The sequence below is a fragment of the Spea bombifrons genome, chromosome 3 (genome assembly GCF_027358695.1).
Source record: "Spea bombifrons isolate aSpeBom1 chromosome 3, aSpeBom1.2.pri, whole genome shotgun sequence".
NCBI classification, from domain to species: domain Eukaryota; kingdom Metazoa; phylum Chordata; class Amphibia; order Anura; family Pelobatidae; genus Spea; species Spea bombifrons.
Window position 1 is genome coordinate 28,069,336 of NC_071089.1, and position 15,196 is coordinate 28,084,531.

General features: G+C 43.6%; 1 protein-coding gene and 7 non-coding genes across 8 annotated transcripts in view; all 8 read left to right on the forward strand.

Annotated features, from left to right (window-relative positions):
- Positions 1 to 1,529: 1,529 nt before the first annotated feature.
- TRNAF-GAA (transfer RNA phenylalanine (anticodon GAA)) lies at positions 1,530 to 1,602 on the forward strand. Its single transcript has one exon. It is a non-coding gene; the product is annotated as a tRNA-Phe (tRNA).
- Positions 1,603 to 1,743: 141 nt separating this feature from the next.
- TRNAF-GAA (transfer RNA phenylalanine (anticodon GAA)) lies at positions 1,744 to 1,816 on the forward strand. The gene has a single exon. It is a non-coding gene; the product is annotated as a tRNA-Phe (tRNA).
- Positions 1,817 to 2,170: 354 nt separating this feature from the next.
- Positions 2,171 to 2,243, forward strand: TRNAF-GAA (transfer RNA phenylalanine (anticodon GAA)). Its single transcript has one exon. It is a non-coding gene; the product is annotated as a tRNA-Phe (tRNA).
- A 346-nt stretch (positions 2,244 to 2,589) lies between these two features.
- On the forward strand, positions 2,590 to 2,662 carry TRNAF-GAA (transfer RNA phenylalanine (anticodon GAA)). The gene has a single exon. It is a non-coding gene; the product is annotated as a tRNA-Phe (tRNA).
- A 353-nt stretch (positions 2,663 to 3,015) lies between these two features.
- On the forward strand, positions 3,016 to 3,088 carry TRNAF-GAA (transfer RNA phenylalanine (anticodon GAA)). Its single transcript has one exon. It is a non-coding gene; the product is annotated as a tRNA-Phe (tRNA).
- A 141-nt stretch (positions 3,089 to 3,229) lies between these two features.
- TRNAF-GAA (transfer RNA phenylalanine (anticodon GAA)) lies at positions 3,230 to 3,302 on the forward strand. Its single transcript has one exon. It is a non-coding gene; the product is annotated as a tRNA-Phe (tRNA).
- Positions 3,303 to 4,164: 862 nt separating this feature from the next.
- TRNAF-GAA (transfer RNA phenylalanine (anticodon GAA)) lies at positions 4,165 to 4,237 on the forward strand. The gene has a single exon. It is a non-coding gene; the product is annotated as a tRNA-Phe (tRNA).
- A 10,374-nt stretch (positions 4,238 to 14,611) lies between these two features.
- The window catches only part of LOC128484310 (interferon-induced, double-stranded RNA-activated protein kinase-like), a 31,076-nt gene continuing 30,491 nt past the window's right edge, over positions 14,612 to 15,196 (forward strand). Inside the window, exon 1 of the mRNA XM_053460651.1 lies at positions 14,612 to 14,993. The gene's annotated coding sequence lies outside the window, so the exon portion shown is untranslated. The remainder of the gene's footprint in view (positions 14,994 to 15,196) is intronic.

The window sequence follows — 15,196 nt, forward strand, 5'->3', positions numbered from 1 at the left end:
CCCGTGTAGATTTGCTAGCAAACTTTCCTTGCACGCCGAAATAGCTCAGTTGGGAGAGCGTTAGACTGAAGATCTAAAGGTCCCTGGTTCGATCCCGGTTTTCGGCACACATGCTCGCTTGCTTTTGAAGAAGAATGGGCTGTGCTTTGTAAGCCGAATGTTTAAACATTCTCATGGTGCAGTGCTTTACTGGCTATTAAACAGGCTTCCCTGTCCCATGTAGACTTGCTAGCAGCCTTTCATTGCATGTCGAAATAGCTCAGTTGGGAGAGCGTTAGACTGAAGATCTAAAGGTCCCTGGTTCGATCCCGGGTTTCGGCACACATGCTCGCTTCCTTTTGAAGAAGAATGGGCTGTACTTTGTAAGCCGAATTTTTAAATATTCTCATGGTGCAGCAGTTTACTGGCTATTAAACAGGCTTTCCTGTCCCTTGCAGATTTGCTAGCAACAATTTCTTGCAAGCCGAAATAGCTCAGTTGGGAGAGCGTTAGACTGAAGATCTAAAGGTCCCTGGTTCGATCTCGGGTTTCGGCACGCCTGCTCGCTTTCTTTTAAGAAGAATGGGATGTACTTTGTAAGCCGAATGTTTAAATATTCGCATGGTGCAGCAGTTTACTGGCTATTAAACAGGCTTCCCCGTCCTGTGTAGATTTGTTAGCAGCTTTTCTTCACATGCCGAAATAACTCAGTTGGGAGAGCGTTAGACTGAAGATCTAAAGGTCCCTGATTCGATCCCGGGTTTCGGCACACACGCTCACCTCCTTTTGAAGAAGAATGGGCTGTACTTTGTAAGCCGAATGCTTAAATATTCTCATGGTGCAGCAGTTTACTGGCTATTAAACAGGCTTTCCTGTCCCGTGCAGATTTGCTAGCAACATTTTCTTGCAAGCCGAAATAGCTCAGTTGGGAGAGTGTTAGACTGAAGATCTAAAGATCCATGTTTCGATCCCGGGTTTAGGCACACCTGCTCACTTATTTTCAAGAAGAATGGACTGTACTGTGTAAGCTGGATTTTTAAATATTCGCATGGTGCAGCAGTTTACTGGCTATTAAACAGGCTTCCCCGTCCCGTGTAGATTTGCTAGCGGCCTTTCCTTGCATGCCGAAATAGCTCAGTTGGGAGAGCGTTAGACTGAAGATCTAAAGGTCCCTGGTTCGATCCTGGGTTTCGGCACACACGCTTGACTCCTTTTGAAGAAGAATGGGCTGTACTTTGTAAGCCGAATGTTTAAATATTCTCATGGTGCAGCAGTTTACTGGCTATTAAACAGGCTTCCCCGTCCCGTGTAGATTTGCTAGCAGCCATTTCTTGCATGCTGAAATAGCTCAGTTGGGAGAGCATTAGACTGAAGATCTAAAGATCCATGTTTGGATCCCGGGTTTAGGCACACCTGCTCGCTTATTTTCAAGAAAAATGGACCGTACTGTGTAAGCCGGATTTTAAAATATTCGCATGGTGCAGCAGTTTACTGGCTATTAAACAGGCTTCCCCGTCCCGTGTAGGTTTGCTAGCAAACTTGCCTTGCATGCCGAAATAGCTCAGTTGGGAGAGCGTTAGACTGAAGCTCTAAAGGTCCCTGGTTCGATCCCAGGTTTCGGCACACATGCTCGCTTGCTTTTGAAGAAGAATGGGCTGTGCTTTGTAAGCCGAATGTTTAAATATTCTCATGGTGCAGTGGTTTACTGGCTATTAAACAGGCTTCCCTGTCCCATGTAGACTTGCTAGCAGCCTTTCATTGCATGCCGAAATAGCTCAGTTGGAAGAGCGTTAGACTGAAGATCTAAAGGTCCCTGGTTCGATCCCGGGTTTCGGCACACGTGCTTGCGTCCTTTTGAAGAAGAATGGGCTGTACTTTGTAAGCCGAATGTTTAAATATTCTCATGGTGCAGGAGTTTACTGGCTATTAAACAGGCTTCCCCGTCCCGTGTAGATTTGCTAGCAGCCATTTCCCGCATGCTGAAATAGCTCAGTTGGAAGAGCGTTAGACTGAAGCTCTAAAGATCCATGTTTCGATCCCGTCTTTAGGCACACCTGCTCGCTTATTTTCAAGAAAAATGGACTGTACTGTGTAAGCCGGATTTTTAAATATTCGCATGGTGCAGCAGTTTACTGGCTATTAAACAGGCTTCCCCGTCCCGTGTAGATTTGCTAGCAAACCTTCTTTGCATGCCGAAATAGCTCAGTTGGGAGAGCGTTAGACTGAAGATCTAAACGTCCCTGGTTCGATCCCGGGTTTCGGCACACATGCTCGCTTGCTTTTGAAGAAGAATGGGCTGTGCTTTGTAAGCCGAATTTTTAAATATTCTCATGGTGCAGTGGTTTACTGGCTATTAAACAGGCTTCCCTGTCCCATGTAGACTTGCTAGCAGCCTTTTATTGCATGCTGAAATAGCTCAGTTGGGAGAGCGTTAGACTAAAGGTCCCTGGTTCAATCCCGGGTTTCAGCACACCTGGTCGCTTGCTTTTAAGAAGAATGGGCTGTACTTTGTAAGCCGAATGTTTAAATATTCTCATGGTGCAGTGGTTTACTGGCTATTAAACAGGTTTCCCCGTCTCATGTAGACCTGCTAGCAGCTTTTTCTCGCATGCCGAAATAGCTCAGTTGGGAGAGCGTTAGACTGAAGATCTAAAGGTCCCTGGTTCGATCCCGGGTTTCGGCACACACGCTCGCTTCCTTTTGAAGAAGAATGGGCTGTACTTTGTAAGCCGAATTTTTAAATATTCTCATGGTGCAGCAGTTTACTGGCTATTAAACAGGCTTTCCTGTCCCGTGCAGATTTGCTAGCAACTTTTCTTGCAAGCCGAAATAGCTCAGTTGGGAGAGCGTTAGACTGAAGATCTAAAGGTCCCTGGTTCGATCCTGGGTTTCGGCACACCTGCTCGCTTACTTTTAAGAAGAATGGGCTGTACTTTGTAAGCCGAATGTTTAAATATTCGCATGGTGCAGCAGTTTACTGGCTATTAAACAGGCTTCCCCGTCCTGTGTAGATTTGTTAGCAGCTTTTCCTCACATGCCGAAATAGCTCAGTTGGGAGAGCTTTAGACTGAAGATCTAAAGGTCCCTGGTTCGATCCCGGGTTTCGGCACACATGCTCGCCTCCCTTTGAAGAAGAATGAGCTGTACTTTGTAAGCCGTATTTTTAAATATTCTCATGGTGCAGCAGTTTACTGGCTATTAAACAGGCTTTCCTGTCCCATATAGGCTTGCTAGCAGCCTTTTATTGCATGCTGAAATAGCTCAGTTGGGAGAGCGTTAGACTGAAGCTCTAAAGGTCCCTGGTTCAATTCCGGGTTTCAGCACACCTGGTCGCTTGCTTTTAAGAAGAATGGGCTGTACTTTGTAAGCCGAATGTTTAAATATTCTCATGGTGCAGCATACTGGCTATTAAACAGGTTTCCCCGTCTCATGTAGACCTGCTAGCAACTTTTCTTGCAAGCCGAAATAGCTCAGTTGGGAGAGCGTTAGACTGAAGATCTAAAGGTCCCTGGTTCGATCCTGGGTTTCGGCACACCTGCTCGCTTACTTTTAAGAAGAATGGGCTGTACTTCGTAAGCCGAATGTTTAAATATTCGCATGGTGCAGCAGTTTACTGGCTATTAAACAGGCTTCCCCGTCCTGTGTAGATTTGTTAGCAGCTTTTCCTCACATGCTGAAATAGCTCAGTTGGGAGAGCGTTAGACTGAAGATCTAAAGGTCCCTGGTTCGATCCCGGGTTTCGGCACATATGCTTGTCTCCTTTTGAAGAAGAATGGGCTGTACTTTGTAAGCCGAATGTTTAAATATTCTCATGGTGCAGCATACTGGCTATTAAACAGGTTTCCCCGTCTCATGTAGACCTGCTAGCAGCTTTTTCTCGCATGCCGAAATATTCTCATGGTGCTGGAGTTTACTGGCTATTAAACAGGCTTCCCTGTCCCGTGTAGATTTGCTAGCAGCCATTTCTTGCATGCTGAAATAGCTCAGTTGGGAGAGCGTTAGACCGAAGATCTAAAGATCCATGTTTCGATCCCGGGTTTAGGCACACCTGCTCGCTTATTTTCAAGAAAAATGTACTGTACTGTGTAAGCCGGATTTTAAAAAATTCGCATGGTGCAGTAGTTTACTGGCTATTAAACAGGCTTCCCCGTCCCGTGTAGATTTGCTAGCAAACCTTCCTTGCATGCCGAAATAGCTCAGTCGGGAGAGCGTTAGACTGAAGATCTAAAGGTCCCTGGTTCGATCCCGGGTTTCGGCACACATGCTCGCTTGCTTTTGAAGAACAATGGGCTGTGCTTTGTAAGCCGAATGTTTAAACATTCTCATGGTGCAGTGGTTTACTGGCTATTAAACAGGCTTCACTGTCCCATGTAGACTTGCTAGTAGGCTTTTGTTGCATGCCGAAATAGCTCAGTTGGGAGAGCGTTACACTGAAAATCTAAAGGTCCCTGGTTCAATCCCGGGTTTTGGCACACATGCTCACTTGCTTTTGAAGACGAATGAGCTGTACTTTGTAAGCCGGATGTTTAAATTTTGTCATGGTTCAGCAGTTTACTGGCTATTAAACAGGCTTTCCCGTGCCGTGCAGATTTGCTAGCAGCCTTTTTTTTTGCATGCCGAAATAGCTCAGCTCGGAGAGCGTTAGCCTGAAGTTCTATAGGTCCCTGGTTCGATCCCGAGTTTCGGCACACCTGCTCGCTTGTTTTTAAGAAGAATGGGCTGTACTTTGTAAGCCGGATGTTTAAATATTCTCATGGTGCAGCTGTTTACTAGCTATTAAACAGGCTTCCCCATCCCATGTAGATTTGCTAGCAGCCTTTTCTAGCATGCCGAAATAGCTCAGTTGTTAGAGCGTCAGACTGAAAATTTAAAGGTTCCTGGTTCGAGCCTGGTTTTCGGCACACATGCTCGCTTGCTTTTGAAGAAGAATGGGCTGTACTTTGTAAACCGGATGTTTAAATATTCTCATGGTGTAGCAGTTTACTGGCTATTAAACAGGCTTCCCCATCCCGTGTTGATTTGCTAGCAACCTTTCCTCGCATGCCGAAATAGCTCAGTTGAGAGAGCGTTAGACTGAAGATCTACAGGTCCCTGGTTTGATTCCGGGTTTCGACAAATCTGCTTGCTTATTTTTAAGAAGAATGGGTTGTACTTTGTAAGCCGGATGTTTAAATATTCTCATGGTGCAGCAGTTTACTGGCTATTAAACAGGTTTCCCCATCACATGTAGATTTGCTAGCAGCGGTTTCTTGAATGCTGAAATAGCTCAGTTGGGAGAGGGTTAGACTGAAGATCTAAAGTTTTCTGGTTCGATCCTGCATTTCAGCACACCTGCTCGCCTGTCTTTAATGTGCTAGCAGCCTTTCCAGTCACGTGTAGATTTGCTAGCACCTTTTTCTCGCATGCCGAAATAACTCAGTTGGGAGAGCGTTAGACTGAAGATCTAAAGGTCCCTGGTTCTATCCCGGGTTTCGTCACACCTGCTCGCCTATTTTTAAGAAGAATGGGCTGTACTTTGTAAGCCGAACGTTTAAATATTCTCATGGTACAGCAGTTTACTGGCTATTAAACCGGCTTTCCCTTCCCATGTAGATTTACCAGGAGCCTTATTTTGCATGCCAGAACAGCTCAGTCGGGAGAGCATCTGACTGAAGATCTAAAAGTTCTTGGTTTCGATCCTGGCGTGCATTTCAAATGTTAAATATTATTTTGGTGCTGCAGGTAACTAGCCATCAAACAGGCGCCTCTGTCCTATTTGGATTTTGCTAGCAGTCTCTGCCCACAGAGATGGGAGCGTTAGCCTGAAGATCTATTATCTCTCCCCTTTCTCCTCATCTCTCATTATCTCACTCTTCTTTATCTCAATCTCTCTTATTTTTCTTTACCTTTCCCCTTTGTCCCTATATCTCCTACATTTCATTATTTCTTACAAAAAAAGAACAATTATACTTTTATTGAATATATGTTATTTTTAAAACATCCAAAATAGGCTGATGAGCTAATGTGGACTACAACTCCCATTATCTAAAAGCAGGTACATTAGATGTGCAAAAAGGATGGCATATTTGTGGGTATTTGTATTTTCTACATAGATATAAATAGCATATTGGTCCATCTAATCTACCCATTTTTCCTGGTGTAAGGACTCAAATCAGTGCTTGGTCTGGTCCCATAGTAAGGATTGCTGTATGCCTATCCCATGCACTATTCCCTCACTGTATTAGCACCCTCCACTTCTGCTGGCAGACTATTTATCTACCACTCCCTCAGTAAAGAAGAATTTGTTAAATCCCTTAACCCCTTAAGGACCGGGCTCATTTTTCGTTTTGTACCCTGTGGGACCGAGGCTGTTTTGACACTTTTGTGGTGCTTGTGTTCAGCTGTAATTTTCTCCTCACCCATTTAGTGTACCCACATAAGTTACATATTGTTTTTTTCAGGACAAGATGGGCTTTCTTCAAATACCATTATTTTGATCGTATCATCTTATTTACTATAAAAAAAACATGGTGAAAAATTGAAAAAAAACACATTTTATGACTTTTATTTGAAAAATCTTTTACTCACCTAAAAAAGCAAGTAAAAAAACTAGCTAAATAGATTCTACTACTTGTCCCGAGTTTAGAAATACCCAATGTTTTTATGTTTTTTTGCTGTTTTTTGTAAGTTATAGGGCAATAAGTACAAGCAGCGTTTTATGATTTCCAAACCTTTTTTAACAAATCTGGTCAGTCGGCCTCCATCTCCTCTTTGGAATATCTTTGAAGCCAGTTAACTCAATTTAACCCATTCAAACCATATATTTTTGAAAAATAGACACCCCAGGGTATTCCAAATGCTGTTATTTTAACCCTTTCCATGCACCAATTATAGAACTACACTTTGTCAAACTTTGTAATAGTAATTTTTTTTTTTTTTTCACACAAATTGTACTTTAGTTATAGATATACAGGTCCTGGTATATGTCACTGTCAAACAACCCCCCAATATGTGTTCAGGAACATCTCCTGAGCACAGCGATACCCCACATGCATGGGTTTGTCAGATTGTTTGGCTGGTAAAAGGCTACTTTTGGGGCATGCGTAATCCAGGTGGTCATTTGGTCATTCTGCCTCCATCTCCTCTTTGGAATATCTTTGAAGCGGGTTAACTCAATTTAACCCATTCAAACCATATATTTTTGAAAACTAGACACCCCAGAGTATTCCAAATGCTGTTATTTTAACCCTTTCCATGCACCAATTATAGAACTACACTTTGTCAAACTTTGTAATAGTAATTTTTTTTATTTTTTTTCCACACAAATTGTACTTTAGTTATAGATATACAGGTTCTGGTATATGTCACTGTCAAACAACCCCCCAATATGTGTTCAGGAACATCTCCTGAGTGCAGTGATACCCGACATGCATGGGTTTGTCGGGTTGTTTGAGATTTAAAATGCCACATTTGGGAAGTGCGCTTTTTTTCTCCATTTTGGTCAGTCTGTACCTATGCCCTATCTTTGAGCTCGGCCACTCCAATTTACTCAGCCATTTTTTTTTATATATTAGACTCCCCTTGGGTATTTGAAGTGCTTTTATTTTAACTCTTTGTTGAGATTTTTGAGAAATTTTAGCACTTGCTCAAAATAATAAACTTTTTTTTTTATTTTATTTTTTTAATACTTTTTTTTATATTTTTTTTACACATTTGCTGGTAATAGATGGTTCATCTAGTGACATCACTGCATAATTATTTTTAAATGTTAGCACATTTTTTTTTTATTTTTTTTTCCATTTTTTTATATTTTACTAATCACATAGTGATTAGAAAGCTGGGTTCCATTGACTTGCTTGGTTGAATGCAGTACCTGTATTCAACCTGCAAGTGGAGCCAGAGTTCTCTAGAGGGTCTGGAGACCATCTAGCAAATTCTTTCTTCTTTATTGTTTTTTTTTCCCGGGCCGCCGCCATCTTGCTGATGGCAAAGAACACCGGCAGCTGCGGCTGTGACCGCTCTCCAGAGCGGTCACAGCCCATCCAAAGGTAAGTGTTTGGTGTCGCTGGATGCCTGATCGAGGCATTCCAGCGACACCATTTAAGTTTAGGAGGCGATCGTTGATCGCCTCCTAAACGCTTTTAAAACGGGCGTCCGCCGCCATACAATGTATGGCGGCTGTTGACGCCCCGGGGAGGGGCCAGACATGGCCCCCGATGCCGATCTCGGTGTTACTGAATGCCTCGACATCCAGGCATTACAGTAACGCCGTTTAAGCGAAGAAAGTGATCGTTGATCACTTTCTAAGCTTATTTAATTTTTTGACGGTTCAGGACCGTCAAAGGTCATTTAGTGACCTTCTTGTCATGACGGTCCTGAACCGGCAAAGGTCACGAAGGGGTTAAAGTATTTAAATGTTTCTATTACATCTCCCCTCTCTCTTTTTTTCTTCAAACTATGTTAAGATAAATTAAATAAATAAATTATATGTATATATATATATATATATATATATATATATATATAAAGTTTATTTTTATGAGCAAGTCCAAAAATGTGCATTATATCTTCACATTAATTCTTGCAAGAAAAGAGTAAAAATACTGGTACTTTAAAAGCTGGTAAGTGAACTCTAGCTGAATGCTACAAGGTCATGCAGTGCAGAGTAACTCATTTTTTGTCTGGTGACACCTGGAACAAAAGTTGGCAAGTATCCACTCCCTCTGTTACACACACTCATTCATTATATTACACAAACACTTACACATTCATGCTAACGCACATACACATTTATGTTCACACACTTACATATTCACATTCATGCTCACACTTTCCCATACACACTGATGCTCATACACACATACACACTGATGCTCATACACACATACGCACTGATGCTCATACACACTGATGATCATACACATATACACACTGATGCTCATACACACATACACACTGATGCTCATACACATATACACACTGATCATCAGTGGCGTCGGCAGGGGGGCCAGAGGGTGCCATGGCCCCCCTACATTATGCTGTGCCCCCCTAGTTTTATTTTTTTGCACAGCCAGAGTAGAGAGAGAGAGGCGCCGAGTGGTTACTCAGGAGTAAGTTTTCCGCAACCGCTCAGCGCTTCTCACTCGCCTCTGTTGCGGTGCCAGCATTTCATGCAGTGAAGCCGCGCACACCGCGGCAGAGCAGGGAGACCGTGGCCTCACGATACCACCACAGGACTTCTACAAGGTAAGTGAACTTCAAACGGGGTAGAGGGTAGATAGGGAGATGGGGGGTAGATAGGGGGATGGGGGAAGAGGATAGATAGGGAGATGGGGGAGGGTAAATAGGGCAGAAGGGAGTGAGAAAGGGTAGATAAGGAGAAGGGAGTAGATAGGGCAGAAGGGGAAGATAGGGCAGAAGGGAGTGAGAAGGGGAAGATGGGGCAGAATGGAGTGAGAAGGGGTAGATAGGATGAAGGGAGGGAGAAGGAGAAGATAGGGCAGAAGGGAGGGAGATGGGGTAGATAGGGCAGAAGGGAGGTAGAAGCGGCAGAGCGGCAGACCGAGGCAAACAGAGGAGAGGGTAGATAGGGAGACGGGGGGTAGATAGGGAGATGGGGGAAGAGGGTAGATAGGGAGATAGGGGAGGGTAGATAGGGAGACGGGGGAGGGTAGATAGGAGACGGGGGAGGGTAGATAGGGAGACTGGGGGCGAAAGTTGATAGTGAGGAAGGGGTTGATAGGGAGAAGGGAGTGAGAAGGGGAAGATGGGGCAGAAGGGACTGAGAAGGGGTAGATAGGGCAAAAGGGAGTGAGAAAGGGTAGATAGGATGAAGGGAGGGAGAAGGGCTAAATAGGGAAAAGGGAGGGAGGAGGGGGTAGATAGGGCAGAAGGGAGTAGATAGGGAGAAGGGAGTGAGAAGGGGTAGATAAGGCAGAAGGGAGGGAAAAGGGGAAGATAGTGGAGAAGGGAGGGGGAGGGGGAAGATAGGACAGAAGGGAGGGAGAAGGGATAGATAGGGCAGAAGGGAGTGAGAAGGGGTAGATAGGGCAGAAGGGAGTGAGAAGGGGTAGATAGGATGAAGGGAGAAGGGCTAAATAGGGAGAAGGGAGGGAGAAGGGGAAGATAGGGCAGAAGGGAGTGAGAAAGGGTAGATAGGATGAAGGGAGGGAGAAGGGCTAAATAGGGAGAAGGGGGGAGATGGGGAAGATAGGGCAGAAGGGAGTGAGATGGGAAAGATGGGGCAGAATGGATTGAGAAGGGGTAGATAGGGCAGAAGGGAGTGAGAAAGGGTAGATAGGATGAAGGGAGGGAGAAGGGGAAGATAGGGCAGAAGGGAGGGAGATGGGGAAGATAGAACAGAAGGGAGGGAGATTGGGAAGATAGGGCAGAAGGGAGGGAGATGGGGAAGATAGAGCAGAAGGGAGGAAGATTGGGAAGATAGGGCAGAATGAAGGGAGATGGGGTAGATAGGGCAGAAGGGAGGGCGATGGGGTAGATAGGGCAGAAGGGATGTAGAAGGGGTAGACAGGGCAGAAGGGAGTGAGAAGGGGTAGACAGGGCAGAAGGGAGGGAGAAGGGGTAGACAGGGCAAAAGAGAGGGAGAAGGGGAAAATAGTGCAGAAGGGAGGGAGAAGGGGTAGATACGGCAGAAGGGAGGCAGAGCGGGTAGATAGTGGGAAAGGAGGTTAGCAAGAATGCTGAAAAAAGAATCAGAATAAGAGAGAGTGAATGGATTAATACGTGGATGCATTGTGTGAATGAGAGAATAAATGAATTAATGTGTGGATGAATTGTGTGAATGAGTGAGAGAAGTAATGAATTTGTGAGAATGCATTAATGAATATGTGTAAATAATTTGTGTGAAAGAGTGAAAGAATAAATTATTGTGTGAATGAAAGTGAATTAGTGAGTGTTTGTGGGAATCATAGGTGTATAATTGATTTGTCAAAAAGGCAAAGATGGTATAAGCAGGGTGTTTAAGCACTGGGACCAAGATGGTACAGGTAGGGTGTTTATGGGACAAAGATAGCACAGGCAGCGTGTTTATAGGACAAAGATGGCATACGCTTGGCTGTTTGTGGTCAATGTTGACTCATTCTGGGCTGTTATAAAGAGAGATGGTCCTATGTGTGTGTAATTTGGGTGCTGGTAGGTTCTATGTGGTAGTGTGGATTCCAGGCTGGCTTTGGGGTGTGCAAGCTGTGATCTATGCCTGTAATTTAGGGGGTTTTATCTATACCTTTAATGCTGAGTTTTTATGTGAATTCCAATTGATCTATACCTGCAAAGCTGCTTTCTGTGTTATTCTGTCAATCTTTATCTGCTATGCTATGTTTCCATACATTATTTATGTTTACCTGCAAATACAGGATTTGTATGTCATATTCAGTTGATCAATACCTGGAGTGCTCTTGCCATGTGTTGTTTATTTGATCTATACCTTCACTGCTGAGTTTACATGTGATTTCCAGTTGAGCTATACCTGCAATACTGGGTTTGTGTGTTCTGTTAATCTATACCTGCAATGCTATGTTTCCATACATTATTTATGTATATCTGCAAATACAGGTTTTTTGTTTTCTTATTCAGTTGCATGTGCTGTTTCCATGTGTTGTTTATTTGATCTATACCCGAACTACAGGGAGTAAGTAACATAGAGGTATGTTTAAGTGAATGAGGGGACAAAGGGACCTTTCAATGTCACAGTGCAGTCAGAAGGAGGGAAGACTACTGACTCTCACAGTCTTCCCCTGATCTGCAGTCGGTGTGGCAAATATATATTTTTTTGGTGTTGTAGCGGAGGGAGTGATTGCATGCTAGGGAGCGTGGAACTGGGGGCCAAAGAAAATGCTTGGGTAGGGTCCAATATTTATCTAATATTTATATAGATAGTGGCAGCAGGGTCTAATATTAGTATATATTAGCCCTCCGCTCACAAAAGGCTGCTAATTTTATTCCCCGTGTTATCGACAGTACGGGTATACCTCGTTGTTCCACCCCTCATATAGCGGACTGTTTTCGCATTTTCTATCAAAAGCTGTATGCCCTGCCCTCTGTCCGGGACACCTGCCCTGATTTCACTCATGTGCTAGACTCTTACCTTGATAAATTTTTGCCAAAAACCTTGACCCCATCGGATATAGAGTCTTTAAACGCCCCCATCCTATTGGAAGAAGTCGTAGATGCGGTCAAGACAACGCAACAGGGCAAATGCCCTGGCCCGGATGTCCTCACGATCGCCTACTATAAGAAATTCCTCCCTTCATTGGACCCGCACCTTGTGAAGCATTCTGCACATGAATCCCCTTCACCATGCAGCTTATAAACGTTCCCTAACGATACACTTACTCAATGCTGCAAAATCCATCATCCCACGTTTTTGGAAATCTCCCAAGCCCCCTTCTACAGACTTGGCTCCAACAGATTATGTTTATAGCTCAAATGGAGGACCTAATCTGGTCCGCCAGAGGTAAGGGTCATCAGAACGACCTCCGTTGGTTTTGGTGGCATACGTTTGTTGCGTCGCCTGACTTCAGGCGTATCTTCGGGACTCCCGACGGCTCACCTTAGATGACATGTTCTCTCCTTTTATTGTTATTATTTTTTTTTCTTTTTTTTTTGTGTGACGGACTTGTACCCCTGGCTCTTTATACATTATGCATTGTACATTATACGTTATATTGCTACGCACATGCATTCACAATATATGTCATATAATGGCATGGTACACACACCTTTGTTTATCATTTGTTTCAACTCCTTTTTACTACTCAGACATGCACCGACGATGCCTTTCCCTGTGGATACTTTTTTCTGTTCGTTTTCCATTACTGTTGATGGAGATTTTCTGTTTTTCCTCCTTATCTCCGTGATACGCTAATCATATCCTCGACTCATGAGCTGTTCGATGTCAACTGTTTTACATGACCCCGCTGTTGGCGGTTTAAGTTGACGCTGCTCTTCCATTTGCACCATGTAATGCTTGTACTATGACATCTTGATGCATTGTTACATTTGTATATGCATTGTACGTATTCTTGATATTGTGTACTTTTTATTCGCTGTATCAATAAACGGAGAATTGATAAAAATATTAGTATATATTAGCAGTAGGGTCTAATACTAAAGAATGAAAAATAACTGCCAGTTAAGCTGTTATTTTGAAATCACATTTCAATCAAGGTCTTTCCTTCAAAGAGATAAGTACATATTATGTAGTTAAAAATGGATGTCTAACGTATATATATATATATATATATATAGTGTATATGTAGCATTTTATAATTGCACCCCTTACTTCCCTGTCCCTGTGCCCCCATGTGCCCCCCCCCCAATATGAAAGGATCCTCCTTTCCGGCAGCCGGTGAACGTCTGCGTGATGCGCGCATGCAACCTCCGCTGCTACGCGACATTTCCACCTGGGCTTCTATGAAGGAGCACCGGCGTGACGTGACCTTCCAGTGCTCAGTCATAGAAGCCTCAGCGGAAGTGTCGGGGAGCAGCAGAGGTTGAGCGCAGACGTCCGCCGACTGCCCCCACTAGACACCAGGGAATCTGGAGCATGGGGCGCAAGTCTAGGGTCTAATATTAGTATATATTAGCAGTAGGGCCTAAAATTAAAGAATGAAAAATAACTGCCAATTAAGCTGTTATTTTGAAATCATATTTCAATCAAGGTCTTTCCTTCAAAGAGATAAGTACATATTATTTACTAAGGCATATATATATATACATATATTTAGTGTATATGTAGCGCTTTATAATTGTGCCCCCTACTCCCCTTTGCCCCCATGTGCCCCCCTAAATATGAAAGCTGGAGACGCCACTGATGCCCATACACACATACACACATACACACTGATGCTCATACACATATACACACCGATGCTCATACACATATACACACTGATGCTCATACACACATACACACTGATGCTCATACACATATACAGACTGATGCTCATACACATATACAGACTGATGCTCATACACATATAGACACTGATGATCATACACATATACACACTGATGCTTATACACACTGATGCTCATACACACATACACACTGATGCTCATACACACTGATGCTCATGCACATATACACTGATGCTCATGCACATACACACTGATGCTCATGCACATACACACTGATGCTCATGCACATACACACTGATGCTCATACACATATACACACTGGTGCTCATACACATATAAACACAGATGCTCATGCACACATATTGATACTCAGACACAAACACACAATCATGCTATGATGCAAACACATACATTCATGTTAACGTACACACATAGCTTCTCCCTCCCAGCCTTACCGTCTCATTCGCATCCTCCTTCATCACACCCTTAGGGTGCTTTCTGGCTGCTTATATGCGAGTAGCCTCCCATTTGCAGTACGTGACCCCGCTGTGTTCCTGACTCCAATGGCTGGTCCAAAATTCTTCACAAAGCGCACCTAGGCGCTGGACTTTCTGTTTTGTGTTGTGAGGCAGTACGAGGTGCTGCTGGACAGTGCTGTATGAAGTGGGTGTGCTTCTCCCAGATAGCACTGAGGGTGAAAATAGAAGAAATAACAAATGCAGAGAATAAAAAAAAACTATATAGCACTGCAACAAAACAGCGCAGTTCTACTAGTAAATGATTGTATTCTAATCAGCTTTTTTGACGTTCAGGTCAGGCGTCTCTTACATAAACCATAAGGATTAGCGATTGGCTCTTGTATCTACGATTTCGCGCCTGTACTTCACGCCGTTACTTTTTATCCCTGTACTTCAGGAAACCGAAACCGAATCTTGGGAGTATACCTATGCCCATCCCATATGCAGAGTGTTAACCCATTTGTTGCAGATTTAACGCCTCATTCATAGCATAAAGAGACAATCTTCCTTGGAGTTTCGGGTACGAAGGGGTGAGTGTAGACGTCTGGGCGGGGCTTAGGCTGAGTTTCGGTTTCGACGTAGTCACTGTACCCCAGCTGATGGTCGCTTAGGTGGACTCACAGCGAGCTGAATATATTGGTGAGTGGCCCGCAGAACTGGCTAATACAGAGGTCATAAAGCTTAATTTATAATGATTATAAGAATGTTCACAGCATTCTTGATATAAAACTGCTCATTTACATAACTGAATCCTGCACCATTGTAAATTCAATGATCTCACTTTTCCAATGTATCTTGATGTTTCTTGATGCCATGCAAATCTGTGCATTAGAAAACACTGG